Source organism: Lepus europaeus, chromosome 18 (assembly GCF_033115175.1).
Source record: "Lepus europaeus isolate LE1 chromosome 18, mLepTim1.pri, whole genome shotgun sequence".
NCBI classification, from domain to species: Eukaryota; Metazoa; Chordata; class Mammalia; order Lagomorpha; family Leporidae; genus Lepus; species Lepus europaeus.
The window spans coordinates 42,543,578-42,558,866 of NC_084844.1; the positions used below are offsets into that span (position 1 = coordinate 42,543,578).

Genomic DNA, 15,289 nt, shown 5'->3' on the forward strand with positions numbered 1-15,289 from the left:
GAAGTCCTTCTGCCAACAGCCTGGTGAGGAGATGTGGAAGCACATCCTTCTCCCCATTCAAGCTTTCAGAAGACTACAGCCCCAGACACAGCTTGATTGCAACCTCTTGAGATCCTGCACAAGGACCACCCAGCTAAACCATTCCCACATTCCTCACACCCAGAAACTGTGAGATAATAAATGTCTGTTCTGGGGTGGTGCTGTGCCTTAGTGGGCAAAGCTGCCACCTACAATTGCAGCATCCCATATGGGCACCAGTTCAAGTCCTGGCTGCTCACTTCTGATCCAGCTCTCTGCTATGGCCTGGGACAGCAGTGGAAGATGGCCCAAGTGCTTGGGCCCCTGCACCCTCATGGGAGACCTGGAAGAAGCTCTTGGTTCCTGGCTTCAGATCGGTACAACTCCGGCCACTGCAGCCACATGGAGAGTGAACCAGCAAATGGAAAACTCCCCCCACCCGCACCTCTCCTCCTCTCTCTATGTAACTCTTTCAAATAAATAAATCTCTTAAAAAATAAATAAATGTCTGTTTTAAGCTAAGTTTTTTTTAAAAAATACATCTCTAATTTCAAAGATGGAGTTCAGGCTGGCACTGCGGCACAATTGGTTAAAGCCCCAGCCTACAATGTTGGCACCCATTCGAGTCCCAGCTGCTCCACTTCCAATCCAGCTCCCTGCTAATGCTCCTGGGAGTGTAGCAGAGTATGGCCCAAGTCTTTGGGCCCCTGTACCCATGTTGGAGACCCAGAAGAAACTCCTGACTCCTGGCTTTGGATTGGCTCACCTCCAGCCAATGCAGCCATTTGGGGAGGAACCAGCAGATGGAAGATCTCTCTCGCCCTGTTAACTCTTTCAAATTAAAATAAATTAAATTAAATGAATGAGAGAGAGATGGAGTTAGAGAGGAGAGAGACACACAGAGACAACAAGAGAGTGAGAGCAAGCCAGAGAGATTTTCCAACTGTTAGTTACTCCCCTAATGGCTGCAATGGCTGAATCTGGGTCAGGCTAAAGCCAGAAGCCAGGAGCTTCATTCAAGTCTCCCACATGGGTGCAGAGGTCCAATCACTTGGGTCACCTTCCACTGCTTTCCTAGACGCATTAGCAAAGAGCTGGATCAGAAGTGGAGCAGCCATGACCTGAACCCATATGGGATGCTGGCATTGCAGGCAGCAGCTTACCCTGCTGTGCCACTGTGCCAGCTCCATGCTAAGTTCTGAAGTAATTTGCTTTTCAGTAAAAGTTAACTAATAAATTATGAGTTTAAGTTTTGCAAATTAGAGAGAACCAATCACGGATGCCCAAGAAAAAGAAATTAAGACAATGTCAAACAGATCCTTGCTGGCTAAAAAAGGTATACAAAAAGGATAATATTCAAATTCAAAACAAAATGTCATTCTCTTGAGATTTATTTAGTTAACTGAAAGGCAGAGTGACACAGAGAGAGGGAGAGAGGAAAAGAAAGATCTTCCACCTGCCGATTCACTCCCCAAATGACCACAACAATCAAGGCTAGACCAGACCAAAGCCAGGAGCCTAAAATTCTACCCAGCTCTCCCACATGGGTGGCAGACAGAGCCCAAGCACTTGGGCCATCATCTGCTGCTTTCCCAGGCACTCCAGGGAGCTGGAATGAAAGCACAGCAGCCAGGACTTGAACTAGCACTCCAACAAGGGGTGCTGGCATCACAAAAGCAGCTTAACCCACTGTGCCACAATGCCAGCTCCAAAAGATCATTTATAATTCCACTGATGGAATAACATCAATAAACACTTTAGCATGTCTAGTGTGAAATCACATATCCTGGGGCCGGCGCCGTGGCTCACTTGGCTAATCCTCCACCTGTAGGGCCGGCATCCCATATGTGCGCCAGTTCTAGCCCCAGCTGCTCCTCTTCCAGTCCAGCTCTCTGCTGTGGCCCAGGAGGGCAGTGGAGGATGGCCCAGGTGATTGGGCATCTGCACTCGCATGGGAGACCAGGAGGAAGCACCTGGCTCCTGGCTTCGGATCGGCACAGTGCCGGGGGGTGAACCAACGGAAGAAGACCTTTCTCTCTGTCTCTCTCTCTCACTGTCTAACTCTACCTGTCAAATAAGTAAAAAAAAAAAAAAAAAAAAAAAAAAAAAAAAAAAAAGAAGAAGAAGAAGAAAGAAAGAAAGAAAAGAAATCACATATCCTGCCTAGATGTCTCCAAGAATTTCATGTAAACATTTCCACTATCTTTTTAAAAGACTAAGTACCTTTTATGTGTCAGGAACAATGCTAAGTGGTAGAGACAGAATATAAAGAAATTAAGTTTAGGGTCTGGCACTGTGGTGACAGGTAAAGCCACTGCCTGCTATGTGAGCATCCCATATGGGTGCCAGTTTGTCTTGGCTGCTCCAGTTCTGATCCAGCTCCCTGCTAATGCCCTGGGAAAAGCGACAGCAGATGACCTAAATACCTGGGCTCCTGCACCCCACATGGGAGAGCCAGGTGAAGTTTTGGCTCCTGGCTTCAACCTGGCTCAGCCACAGATACTGTGGCCATTTAGGGAGTAAACCAGCAGATGGAAGATCAGTCACGCTCTCTCTCCCCTCCCCTCCCCAACTCTGACTTTCAAATAAATAAATAAATCTTTTTTTAAAAAGTTAAGTTTGATCTCTGCTGCAGCAATCTTTTTAAAGGAAGTTTCATTGTATATATTTGAAGTTTACAATAAGGGATACATGTAGATAGTAAAATGGTTACTATAGTAAAGCAAATTAACATGTATTACATGGTTACTCTTTTGTGACAAGAGTTGCTAAAATGCACGTATTTAACGGAAATCCCTTATACAATTTAATTAACTACAGTCCTCATGTTATACATTAAACCTCCATATCTTTACTTTGTATCCTTTGACCCACATCTCCCCTTTCCCTGCTATGGCATCCATTATTTTATTCTCTATCTCAGTATTGTTACAGTTGACTCTGCTCCCAAAGAGTCCACATGTTAAGTGATACTCAGCAGTATTTATCCTCTCTGTGTCTGCCTTATTTCACTTAGCATAATATCCTCCTGGCCCATCCATGTTGTGGCAAATGACAAGCTATCCTTCTTTAAGGCTGAATATTCCATTAGATATGTGTACCTCGGGTCTTCAAAAGTTCATAGAAAATGCCTATTTTGAAAAAACTAGGCTTGGACTTGCACCAAAATAAGTTTACCTGTTTTCCACAAACTCTCAAGTGGGTGTATCACCTGTCAATGGACACTTAGTTTGTTTCCATGTCTTGGCTACTGTGCATAATGCAGCAATGAATAAGGAGTGCAGATATCTTTACAAAGTTATGATCTTATCTCCTTTGGGATAAATCCAGAAGAGAGATAGTCCTAGCAATACTTTTGAAATATCAGAAGTCCCATATCATAGGGGATATATTTAGTAATAAATGACTGTGGATATATTGTTTCATTTTAGAGTTGACACAAAAGTTTATCTATGAATTAACTGCTAGGGGTCTTCTATTTGATTATCCAATACAATAGCATCCTTATAAATAATATAATTAGTAGGTAACACTTACTTAGCACAATTATCAGCCAATAAACACATTATATATCACATTTAATCCCACAAGTATCATTATCCCAGTTAATCTCTCATTCTCTGGCACTCTCCTCTCATTCTCGCACAATTTTCCTTACCCATGTTTTGAGAGATGCCACTTCTGAGCCCTACATCAGGTTTCCCAACAGGGTGAGCATGCAATGTGAGCACACTTGACCCTTCCTATTGATTCTTATAGCAACTGTAACTAAACAACCAGATTATGAAGTGTCTAATATCCCTTACTCATGCTAGAATGTAGATTCCACGGGAATAGGAAAGGGATCTTTCTTGCAACTTGTTTTGTCTCCTATAGTTAGGAGTTTTAGAGAGCAATTAACAATGAAATCTGTTCTTTTTATATTAACAAAAACTTAAAAAGGCAATAAATAAAAGCTTGCTGAAAATACAGTTAAGATAGGAAAAATAAGTTCTAGTCTTCTATAGCACAGTAGGGTGACTATCACTGAACAACAATTCATCATATATTTCATAAAGAATTACCTAAAGAGAGGAGTTTGAAGGTTCCCAAGACAAAGAAATGATAATGTTTTAGGAGGTAGAAATGTTAATTACAATAATTTGATCATTACACATGCAATACATGTATCAAATTATCACACTGTAACCCATTAAATATGCACAATTATTACATGTCACATAAAGATAATTTTTTTAAATGCTTATTGAGTAAAAGAACAAACGAAGTGTTAACACTGCCTCTGCTAACTCCCTTAACAACTACCTTTTTATTACTTAGGGCAGTAAGCCTCAAACTCTGGTCCAAGAACAACAGTCCACTCCCTGCTAGTCTACTATCTAGTCTACAGGCAGTTTTGTGATTTCAGAGGAAAAGACCAATCAACCATTTCCTTCACCTATATTTTACAAACTTGACCTGTAAAATAATACTTCCATACTAATTCTATTACTTCCTTAATGTGTGAAAATCTCCATAGCATAAACCACTGCTTCGTGCCTTCATTAAGCTCTCTCAATTCTGAAACCAGACATGTATCTTCCCAGGCAGCCACCTAGCCAATATTTGCATAGAGAAAATGGATGCTCAAAGAAAAGTTCCTACAATTTGCAGGGCCTCTAACAACAAAGTTAACCCTCCACCAACTTAGAACAGATAAAGCCCATGTACATGAGCTGCAGTTATCTCACATTTATCTTTTTCCATCCTTACTAAGGCATAATTAACATTAAAATTGTACATATTTAAGGTATACAATGTGATGACTGGACATACATATCTATTGTGAAATAATTACCAAAATCAAATTAAACATCCATCACCTCACACAGTGTGTGTGTGTGAGTGTGTGTATGTGTTTATCTGTGTGTGGTGAGAATATTTAAGATCTAGCAATAGATATCTAAAGTAAGAACTACCAAGAATCACCAAGCACAAGGAAAGCCTATTAACATAAAAGAAAAGGAACCAAGTAATACAAATTAATCTTGAGAAAAAAATGAACAAATGAGAATAAAAGTTTAAAAAATTAACTATTAAGATCCTAAAAGGTATTAGAAAAAATTTACAACACAGTCATGCACCATACAACATTTTGGTCAACAACAGACCATATATACAATAGTGGTCCCACAAGATTTTAAAGTAACTGAACAATCCTCATCACCTAGCGACATCAAAGCAGTGTCCAAGTACAATGTATTCCTCATGTGCTGGTGGTGATACTGGTGTAAACAAGCCTACTAAAGTGCCAGTAACTCAAATTCCATACAATTACATAGACTGCATGGTGCCTTGTAACAAATGACCTTGTTATTGGTCTACATTCTTAACTACCATCAGGCCTGAGCATCAGAACTCTGGCTCCTGACTACAGCTTCATGCTAACGTAGACCCTAGGAAGCAGTGGTGATGTTCAAATGATTAGTCCCTGCCATCCACCTGGGAGACTTAAACTGAGTTCCTGGCTCTTAACTTTGACCTAAATGGGACTTTGCAGGAAACAAACCAGTGTATAGAAGCTCTTTCTCTGTCCACCTAGTCAGTCTGTTTCTCTTTCTCTCTGCCTCTCAAATAAACAAAAATAAATTTAAAAATTTATCTACTGACTTTCATTTGATTTGAAAGAGAAATCGAAGCAGAGAGAGACAGAGACAGACAAATACCTGCTGGATCACTTCTCAAATGTCCACAATAATCATGGCTAGACCAAGCCAAAGCCAGGAGCCGAGAACTTAATCCAAGCGTCAAGTGGCTGGCAAGAACCAAAATACTTGAGCTATCAGCTGCTGACTCCCAGGGTATGTATTAGCAAGAAATGCCCATCCCCCATAAAAATAAATTTTAAAAAAAGAATGGTAGGGGCAGGTGTCGTAGCGAAATGTGGCATCCCATATCGGAGCACTGATTCAAGTCCCAGCTGCTCCACTTCCGATCCAGCTCCCTCCTAATGCATGTGTGAAAGCAGTGGAGGATGGCCCAAGTGTTGGTCCCCTGCCTCACACATGGGAGACCTAGATGGACTTCTAGGCCCCTGGCTTCAGCCTGGCCCAGCCTTGACTATTGTGGCCATTTAAAGAGTGAACCAGTGGATGGAACATCTCTCTCTCCCCCTCTAATTCTTCCTTTCAAATGAATAAATAAATATCTTTTTTAAATATTAAGTATTACAGCATACTGGGAGTTCCAAAAATTATCTGCAGCTTCAGTAGTTTACGAAAAAACTCAGCATGCAAGTATAGTCACATTCACAGCTAAGATTTATTACAGCAAAAGGATACAATGCAAAATCAGCAAAAAGAAAAGCTGAAAACTGGCCAAAGTCCAGAAGAAACCAGGCACAAGCTTCTAAGTGTTCTTTCCCAGTCAAGTCACTCAGAGCATGCTAAATTTCTCCAGCAGTAAGTTGTGAGAATACTAGTGAAACATTGTCTACTGGGTACTTATGTGCTCAGGGATTGTACTGAGCATCCCCTCCCTGGAGCACATCAAAATTCTAGGTACTCAGAAGAAAAGAAGGGAGTCAACAGAAATCACATTGTATGCACAGTTGTTTTTTTCTGTTTTTTTTTTTTTTAAGATTTATTTTATGTATTTGAAAGACAGAGTTACAGAGAAAAGTAGAGACAGAGAGGTCTTCCAACTGCTGGTTCACTCCCCAGATGGTCAAAATGGCCGGAGCTGCGCCCATCCGAAGCCAGGAGCCAGGAGCTTCCTCCAGGTCTTCCACGTGGGTGCAGGGGCCCAAGGACTTGGGCCATCCTGCACTGCACTCCCAGGCCACAGCAGAGAGCTGGACTGGAAGAGGAGCAGCCGGGACTAGATCCAGGCACCAGCGCTTCAGGCCAGGATGTTTAACCCACTGCACCACAGCGCCGGCCCAGTATGCATAGTTTTAAGCACCATAGACATTCTTATGGGAAAATGGCAAGAACCTTTCCAAAATCCAAGTTTCCAGACTGGGTCACCCTTGTAAGCCTACCTCATAAGGGTAAGAGTGACAAGTCTGCTATGTTAACTCTGCACAGAAAAGAAAATAGAACACTAAAGAGTTGAAAATAAAGTCTAGGCCGGCGCCGTGGCTTAACAGGCTAATCCTCCACCTTGCGGCGCCGGCACACCGGGTTCTAGTCCTGGTCGGGGCGCCGGATTCTATCCCAGTTGCCCCTCTTCCAGGCCAGCTCTCTGCTATGGCCCGGGAAGGCAGTGGAGGATGGCCCAAGTCCTTGGGCCCTACACCCGCATAGGAAACCAGGAGAAGCACCTGGCTCCTGGCTTCGGATCAGCACAATGCGCCAGCCGCAGCGGCCATTGGAGGGTGAACCAACGGCAAAAAGGAAGACCTTCCTCTCTGTCTCTCTCTCTCACTATCCACTCTGCCTGTCAAAAAAATAAAATAAAAATAAAAATAAATTAAAAAAAAAAGAAAATAAAGTCTAGACTCTTTCAGGAAAAAGAACAATAATTACAAAGATAGACTGTGATAGAAAAAGGTACAAAAAAATTACACGACCAATCAATTTCCACATGTAAAAGAAGAAAAAAATAGACATGGAAGAAAGACGTTACTAAAGAAATTCAAGAAATTCCATAATCCTGAAGAATATGAGTCTCCAACCTGAAAATGACCCATTTGATATGCAAGTATGTTAGCAGTGAAGCATAAATGAGGACAAAGCAGAAAAATAAGAACAACAACAAAAATCCCAAGGGATTCTATAATCAAAAAAGTAAACAGATTCCTAACAAACATATAGGAGCCAGAATGACAGTAGAGTTAGAAATCATCTTAGTAATAAACTTAAAGGCGGGGCCGGTGCCGTGGCTCACTTGATTAATCTTCCACCTGTGGCGCCGGCATCCCATATGGGCGCCGGGTTCTAGTCCCGGTTGCTCCTCTTCCAGTCCAGCTCTCTGCTATGGCCCGGGAGGGCAGTAGAGGATGGCCCAAGTGTTTGGGCCCCTGCAACCGTGTGGGAGACCAGGAGGAAGCACCTGGCTCCTGGCTTCGGATCAGCATAGCTCCGGCTGTAGTGGCCATTTGCGGGGTGAACCAATGGAAGGAACACCTTTCTGTCTCTATCCCTCACTGTTTAACTCTATCTGTCATAAAAATAAACAAACAAACAAACAAACTTAAAGGCAAGGGATGGGCATTTGGCTCTCCAGCCAACACCCGTGTCCCATATCAGAGCACCTCAATTCAAGTCCTGGTTCTACTCCCCCAATTCCAACTTCCTGTTAATGAGCACCCTGGGAGGCAGCAGGTGATGGCTCAAGTTCTTGAACCCCTACTACCCCATGTAGGAGACCTTGATTGGTTTCTGGGCTTCTACTTTGGCTGGCTCAGTCTGAGGTTTTTTGGTCATTTGGGAAACACTACCAGATTTCTCTCTGTCCATCTGTCCATCGGGGTGGGGTGTTGATGTCTCTCTCTCATTCCCTCAAATAAATAAATTTAAAGAGTTTTTAAATAAACCAAAAGGCAATGGAAAATGCTTTCAAAATTATGAAATAGAGGTTGGCACTGTGGTATAGTAGGATAAGCCTCTGCCTGTGGTGCTAGCATCCCATACGAGTGCCAGTTCGTGTCCCAGCTGCTCCTCTTCCTATCCAGCTCTCTGTTTATGGCCTGGGAAAGCAGTGGATGGCCCAAGTGCTCGGGCCCCTGAATGCACCTGGAGACCTGAAACAAGCTCCTGGCTCCAGATCAGCTCAGCTCCGGCCGTTGTAGCCATCTGTGGAGTGAACCAACAGATGGAAGACCTTTCTCTCTGTCTCTCCCTCTCTCAGTCTGTAACTCTATTTCTCAAATAAAATCTTTAAAAATCATGAAATAAATTATCTTCATGCCAGAACTTAATATCTAAACAAAATTTCAAGTAATAAAAATGGAGAATAAAGACATTCTCAAACACACCAGGTTTCAAAACTATCTGCTCTGCACCCTTTTTTCCCTAGCATGCTAATGTACTCTAAACTACTGAAATCCATAAAACAGAGAAATAACATAGCAAAAAAATCAATGGGAATTTCCAAAACGATGACGAACGGAGAACCCAGGATGACAGCTACACACCAGGCCTAGCGTGCAGCCAAACCTAACCAAGAGAATGGGAGAAGTTCTCAAGGAAAGCAAGTGAAATGGATGAAGGACCAGCGTGACTCTGTGTGAAATACAGAGTACTTGAGAATATGTTAGTGATAACAAGAATTAATAGCACATACATTAATAAAACAAAGCAAATTGGAAAAAAGGAAGCAGTTACTGACTTTGGTAGACACAAAAAGTTGTATAGGAAAATAAACTTAATCACAGTACACTACTTGGCTCAGCTTCAAATGATTTTACATCTAATTGTGGGTCTAAACAGGATATAGGAAAGAAATACTATTTGAAAAGAAATCACCTGGGCCGGCCCCGTGGCTCACTAGGCTACTCCTCTGCCTGTGGCGCTGGCACCCGGGTTCTAGTCCCAGTTGGGGTGCCGGTTCTGTCCCGGTTGCTCCTCTTCCAGTCCAGCTCTGCTGTGGCCTGGGAAGGCAGTGGAGGATGACCCAAGTGCTTGGGCACCTGCACCCGTGTGGGAGACCAGGAGGAAGCACCTGGCTCCTGGCTTCAGATCAGCATAGCTCTGGCCTTGGCGGCCATTTGGAGGGTGAACCAACAGAAGGAAGATCTTTCTGTCTGTCTAACTCTGCCTGCCCAAAAAAAAAAAAAAGAAAGAAAGAAAAAAGAAAAGAAATCACCTGATTAAAAAAAAAGAAAAAGAATTGCTAGACAACAACAATCTTTAGCTTCAGGAAGAAAAAAATACAAGCCAGATTAATAAGAAGAAATCCACACCTCTGCAAACATTTTGCTATATAGAACAACAAAGAACAAAGACCTTAAAACAGCCAGAGAGAAAAATAACACCTAGAAAATGATGGCAATTACAATGTCAACTGAATTCTCAGTAGCAATGATCACAGAAAGATAGTGAAATGATTTATTCCAGATACTCAGAGAAAAATAACTGCCTACACAGACATTCTAGATAGCCAGCAAAACTACTATTTAAGAGTAAGGGAGAAGTGAAGGCATTTGCAATGAAAGGAAGAGAAAGGCAATTACAGAAAGAACTTTCATCAAAGGAAATCCTGAACAATATGCTTCAAGCCAAAGAAAAACAAACCCAGAATGGAAGTCTGAAGAAAAGCTGAAGAAACAAAGGATGCAATAAAATAACAAAAATGAACATAAATATAGTAATAATCAAGATGAGTGTAAACAAACTCTATAGTTAAAAGGGAAAAAAATCATCCAACTAATTACTTATAAGACACAAACTTAAAATTCAAGATTGCAAAAAAGATATGGTCAATGACTTAAAAATTATCTACCAAGCAAATTTTTTTTTTTAAATAAACTTATTTTTTGGGGAGGCAGAGTTACAGAAAGAGGGAGAAACAGAGAGAATCGGTCTTCCATCCACTGGTTCACTTCCCAAATGGCCGCAACAGCCAGAGTTGGGCCAATCCAAAGCCAAGAGCTTCTTCCAGGTTTCCCGTGTGGGTGCAAGGGCCCAATCACTTGGCCATCCTCCACTGCTTTCCCAGGCCATAGCAGAGAACTGGATTGGAAGAGGGGCAGCCAGTACAGAAACTTGCACCCATTTGGGATGCTGGCACCACAGACTGAGGCTAAGCCTACTGTGCCACAGCGCAGGCCTCCCAGGCAAATATTAAACAAAAGAAAACTGCAACAGACTGAAGCAGAAAACTAAAGATAAAAGATCACATGGCACTGTGGTTCAGTGGGTTAACGCCCTGGCCTGAAGTGCCGGCATCCCATATGGGCTCCGGTTTGAGACCCGGCTGCTCTACTTCTGATCCAGCTCTCCGCTATGGTCTGGGAAAGCAGTAGAAGACGGTCCAAGTCTTTGGGCCCCTGCACCTACGTGGGAGACCCAGAAGAAGCTCCTGGCTCCTGCCTTCGGATCAGCACTGCTCCGGCCATTGCATTCAATTGGGGAGTGAACCATCAGATGGAAGACCCCTCTCTCTCTCTCTGTCTCTGTCTCTGTCTCTCTTTCTCTCTGCCTCTCCTCTCTCTGTGTAACTCTTTCAAATAAATTAATTAATTAAAAAAAAATCACTCCACAGTACTTCAAGATTCAGATCAACTGGAGTTTCCATTTTAAACTCCTATGCACCTATCAACACATACAAGCACACATAATAAAACTGATATTATCTAGAAGAAGTTATAATCTACAAATACAAAAGAGTTTCTAACATTTCTCAGTAGTAAGACCTATCAGACAAACACACACACACTCAGAATTTAGAAAACTTGAACTCCTTAATTAATAAACTTGATCAAACTGAAATATGTAAAACTCATAGCCCAAAACCAGGGGGACTACACATTACTTTTAGGAATACATGGAACCTTGGGGCTGGCGCTGTGGTGCAGCAGGTTAACGCCCTGGCCTGGGGCTCCAGCATCCCATATGGGTGCCGATTTGAGACCACACTGCTCTACTTCCGATCCAGCTCTCGCTATGGCCAGGGAAAGCAGTGGAAGATGACCCAAGTCCTTGGGCCCCTGCGCCCACATGGGAAACCAGGAAGAAGCTGCTGGCTACAGATCGGCCGTTGCAGCCAATTGGGGAGTAAACCAACAGATGGAAGACCTCTCTCTTTCTCTCTCTCTCTCTCTGTGCCTCTCCTCTGTGTAACTCTTTCAAATAAATAAATCTTAAAAATAAATAAATTCAGGCCGGCGCAGCGGCTCACTAGGCTAATCCTCCGCCTTGCAGCGCTGGCACACCGGGTTCTAGTCCCGGTCGGGGCACCGATCCTGTCCCGGTTGCCCCGCTTCCAGGCCAGCTCTCTGCTGTGGCCAGGGAGTGCAGTGGAGGATGGCCCAAGTGCTTGGGCCCTGCACCCCATGGGAGACCAGGAGAAGCACCTGGCTCCTGCCATCGGATCAGCGCGGTGTGCCGGCCGCAGCGCGCTACCGCGGCGGCCATTGGAGGGTGAACCAACGGCAAAAGGAAGACCTTTCTCTCTGTCTCTCTCTCACTGGCCACTCTGCCTGTCAAAAATTTTAAAAAATAAATAAATAAATAAATAAATAAATTCACAGTTCACCTTAAAAAAAAGAACATATGGAACCTTTATAAAAACAGACTATGGCTGTGGTAGACTCCAAGACTGTCCACAATTATTCGTGCATTCTGATATTCACACCCTTGTGTAACCCCTCTCAGTCTGTCAGCATCATGCTGCATGACCAATATAATACAGCAGCAGTGAAGGCCCATCACTATCAAGGGTCCTAGGAACTGGCTTCTGAGTCTCCTGGCCAGCTGCCATGTCAAAAACTGCCCCATGGAGAGGTTCTTAGGGAAAGCAATGGAGACCTTTTGCAAATAGCCAAAAAACTGCAGGCTCCTGCCAACAGCTCTGTGAGTGAATTCGCTTGGAAATAAATGTTCTAGCCCCAGTCAAGCCTTCAGATGACGCAGCTCCATCCAAGAGCCTCAAAGACTCTGAGCCAGAAACTCCTAGCTAAACCACTAATGGATCTTAGCCATGCAGAAATTGTGGAATAATAAATGCTGTCAAAACTGCAACATTTGGGGATAAGTTAGCAATAAATAATAAAATGCTGGAGTCCATAAAGTTCAGTTAAAATGGAAAAGTATTGGTAACAAACTATATTCATTCTACAATTAAGACAGATATTAAAAACCAAAAGATAATGAGGAAAGCTCCCAAAAATGAAGAAACATTCTAGGTATCAGGAGAAATCACAATGGAAAATAGAAAATACTTGGAATTGAAAAACTTATGAAAAGCCAGTTATCAAAATTAGTGAGATACAACTCAAGCAGTTTTATAAGTTAACTATCTTGTGGGTAAGAAACATCTCTTACACACTAGACAGATAAAACATCTTTTATTTAAGATTTATTTATTTATTTGTTTATTTGAAAGGCAGAGTTACAGACAGAGGGAGAGACAGAGAGAGAGGTCTTACATTTGCCAGTTCACTCCCCAAATGGCCATAACAGCTGGAGCTGGGGCAATCTGAAACCAGGAACCAGGAGCTTCTTCCAGGTCTCCCACGCGAGTGCAGGGGCCCAAGGACCTTGGTCAATCCACTGTATTCCCAGGCCATCAGCAGAGAGCTGGATGGGAAGTGGAGCAGCCAGGACTCTAACCGGCACCTTGTATGGGATGCTGGCACTGCAGGCAGAGGCTTAACCTACTACACCACAGCACCGGCACCCAGAGAAAACACTTTTGAAGCCAGTAACTCCAAGCACTAGCAAAGATGGAGAGCAACAGGAACAATACACATTGCTGGTACAAGTGCTGACTATTTCAAGCACTTTTAAAAACCATTTGACACTACCTAGTAAAGTAAAACACAAACTGGAAACAATTCGAATGTCCATACTCATTAACCTAGGTAAATAAAATATGAATGTATGAATAATGAAATACTATCTTGTAATAAAGCTGAATGTACACCACAGACAACACTCACAAGAATTAATGCTTATTAAAAAATCCAAAAAATACTTCCAGTATTATTCCATTATGTAAAGATAAAAAAGCAGGTAGGTAAACAAATGGATACATTGTTTAGAGAGACAGTCCACACACACACACACACACACAAAAGCAAGAGGAATTTACTATTACAATTCAGGATGGTGGTAGGGGAAGGATAAGAAAAGGAGTATGACTTGGGTCAACAAGGGGCTTCATGGGCACTGGCAATATTCCATCACTTAGCCTGTTTATGGACTGACAAGAGTTCATAGTATTCTTTCTTAAACTATAAAATGTACAAACACGTTTCATGTTTTCTTGTATGTACAAATTTAAGTTTCATAGATTTTTAGGTCAGAGATAAAAATTACTCAAGAATATATATAAATATATGCTTTCTGAGGCATTGTTTATAACAAAACACACACACACACACCTGAGGGGAAAAAAGCATTCCTCTATAGCAGAAATGGATAAACTAACATTCTTATTAGAATGGAATATTACACATGTAGTTTAAATGGATTAATTAAATGCACGTGTAAAAATAGGGATGAAGTCTAAAAATTGCAATAGGCTTAAAAGCAAGTTGCAGAAGAATATTTATGTGAAACTATAATTATCATTTTATGAACACATATATATGTAATAAAAGGATAGAAACAGGACAGAGTAGAAATAAACTTCAGGTGCCAGCGCCGTGGCTCAACAGGCTAATCCTCCGCCTTGCGGTGCCGGCACACCGGGTTCTAGTCCCGGTCGGGGCGCCGGATTCTATCCCGGTTGCCCCTCTTCCAGGCCAGCTTTCTGCTGTGGCCAGGGAGTGCAGTGGAGGATGGTCCAAGTCCTTGGGCCCTGCACTCGCATGGGAGACCAGGAGAAGCACCGGGCTCCTGCCATCGGATCAGCGCGGTGCGCCGGCCGCAGCGCACCAGCCGTGGCAGCCATTGGAGGGTGAACCAACAGCAAAGGAAGACCTTTCTCCCTGTCTCTCTCTCTCACTGTCCACTCTGCCTGTCAAAAAAAAAAAAATCATACAGTATGGCTATCAATGTTAAATTTATTGAGTTGATAATTACACTGCAGTTAAGAGATACTATTCTTTATTCTAAAAACTGAAATTTTTAGAAACAAGGTATGGGAGGGTATGAGGCCTACAATATACTGTCAAATGTTTCCCCCATTTCACCCCCTAAAGATACATATGTGCATCTGTGTATGTGTGTATATACAGAAAAAGAGAGAATAATAAAACAAAAAAAGCAAGTGGAAACATTTGGTAAGCCTGGGTAAAGGGCATAAAAAGGACCTTTTTTATACTACTGTCCCAACTTTCCTGTAAGTTTTAAACTCAGATTTTTAGATGCATGTAAGCAGCTCTGGCAGCCCCAGAACTCCAAAGTGGCACATCCCAGCAGACTCATGAACATGATCAGTGGCCTTGCACAACACAGAGCTAGCTTGCTCCTTCTACCAGCTGAAGACCTAACTAGAAGGTACCATCTATGAGAAACCAGTCTTTGAGCTGTACTCTTGGATCTTCCAGCCTTCCAAACTGTGCAAAATGAATTTCTGTGGTTGATAAGCTGCTTTGTTATATGGTATTTTGTTGAAGCAGCCCAAAGGAGCTAAGAAATTAGAACCAAGAAGTGGAGGTCTTGCTATATCAAATACCTAA

At 42.5% G+C, this 15,289-nt stretch overlaps 1 protein-coding gene across 2 annotated transcripts in view; it reads right to left on the reverse strand.

Annotated features, from left to right (window-relative positions):
* NF1 (neurofibromin 1) overlaps positions 1-15,289 on the reverse strand; it is a 291,063-nt gene that overhangs the window by 247,250 nt on the left and 28,524 nt on the right. The gene's annotated exons all lie outside the window — the stretch shown is intronic.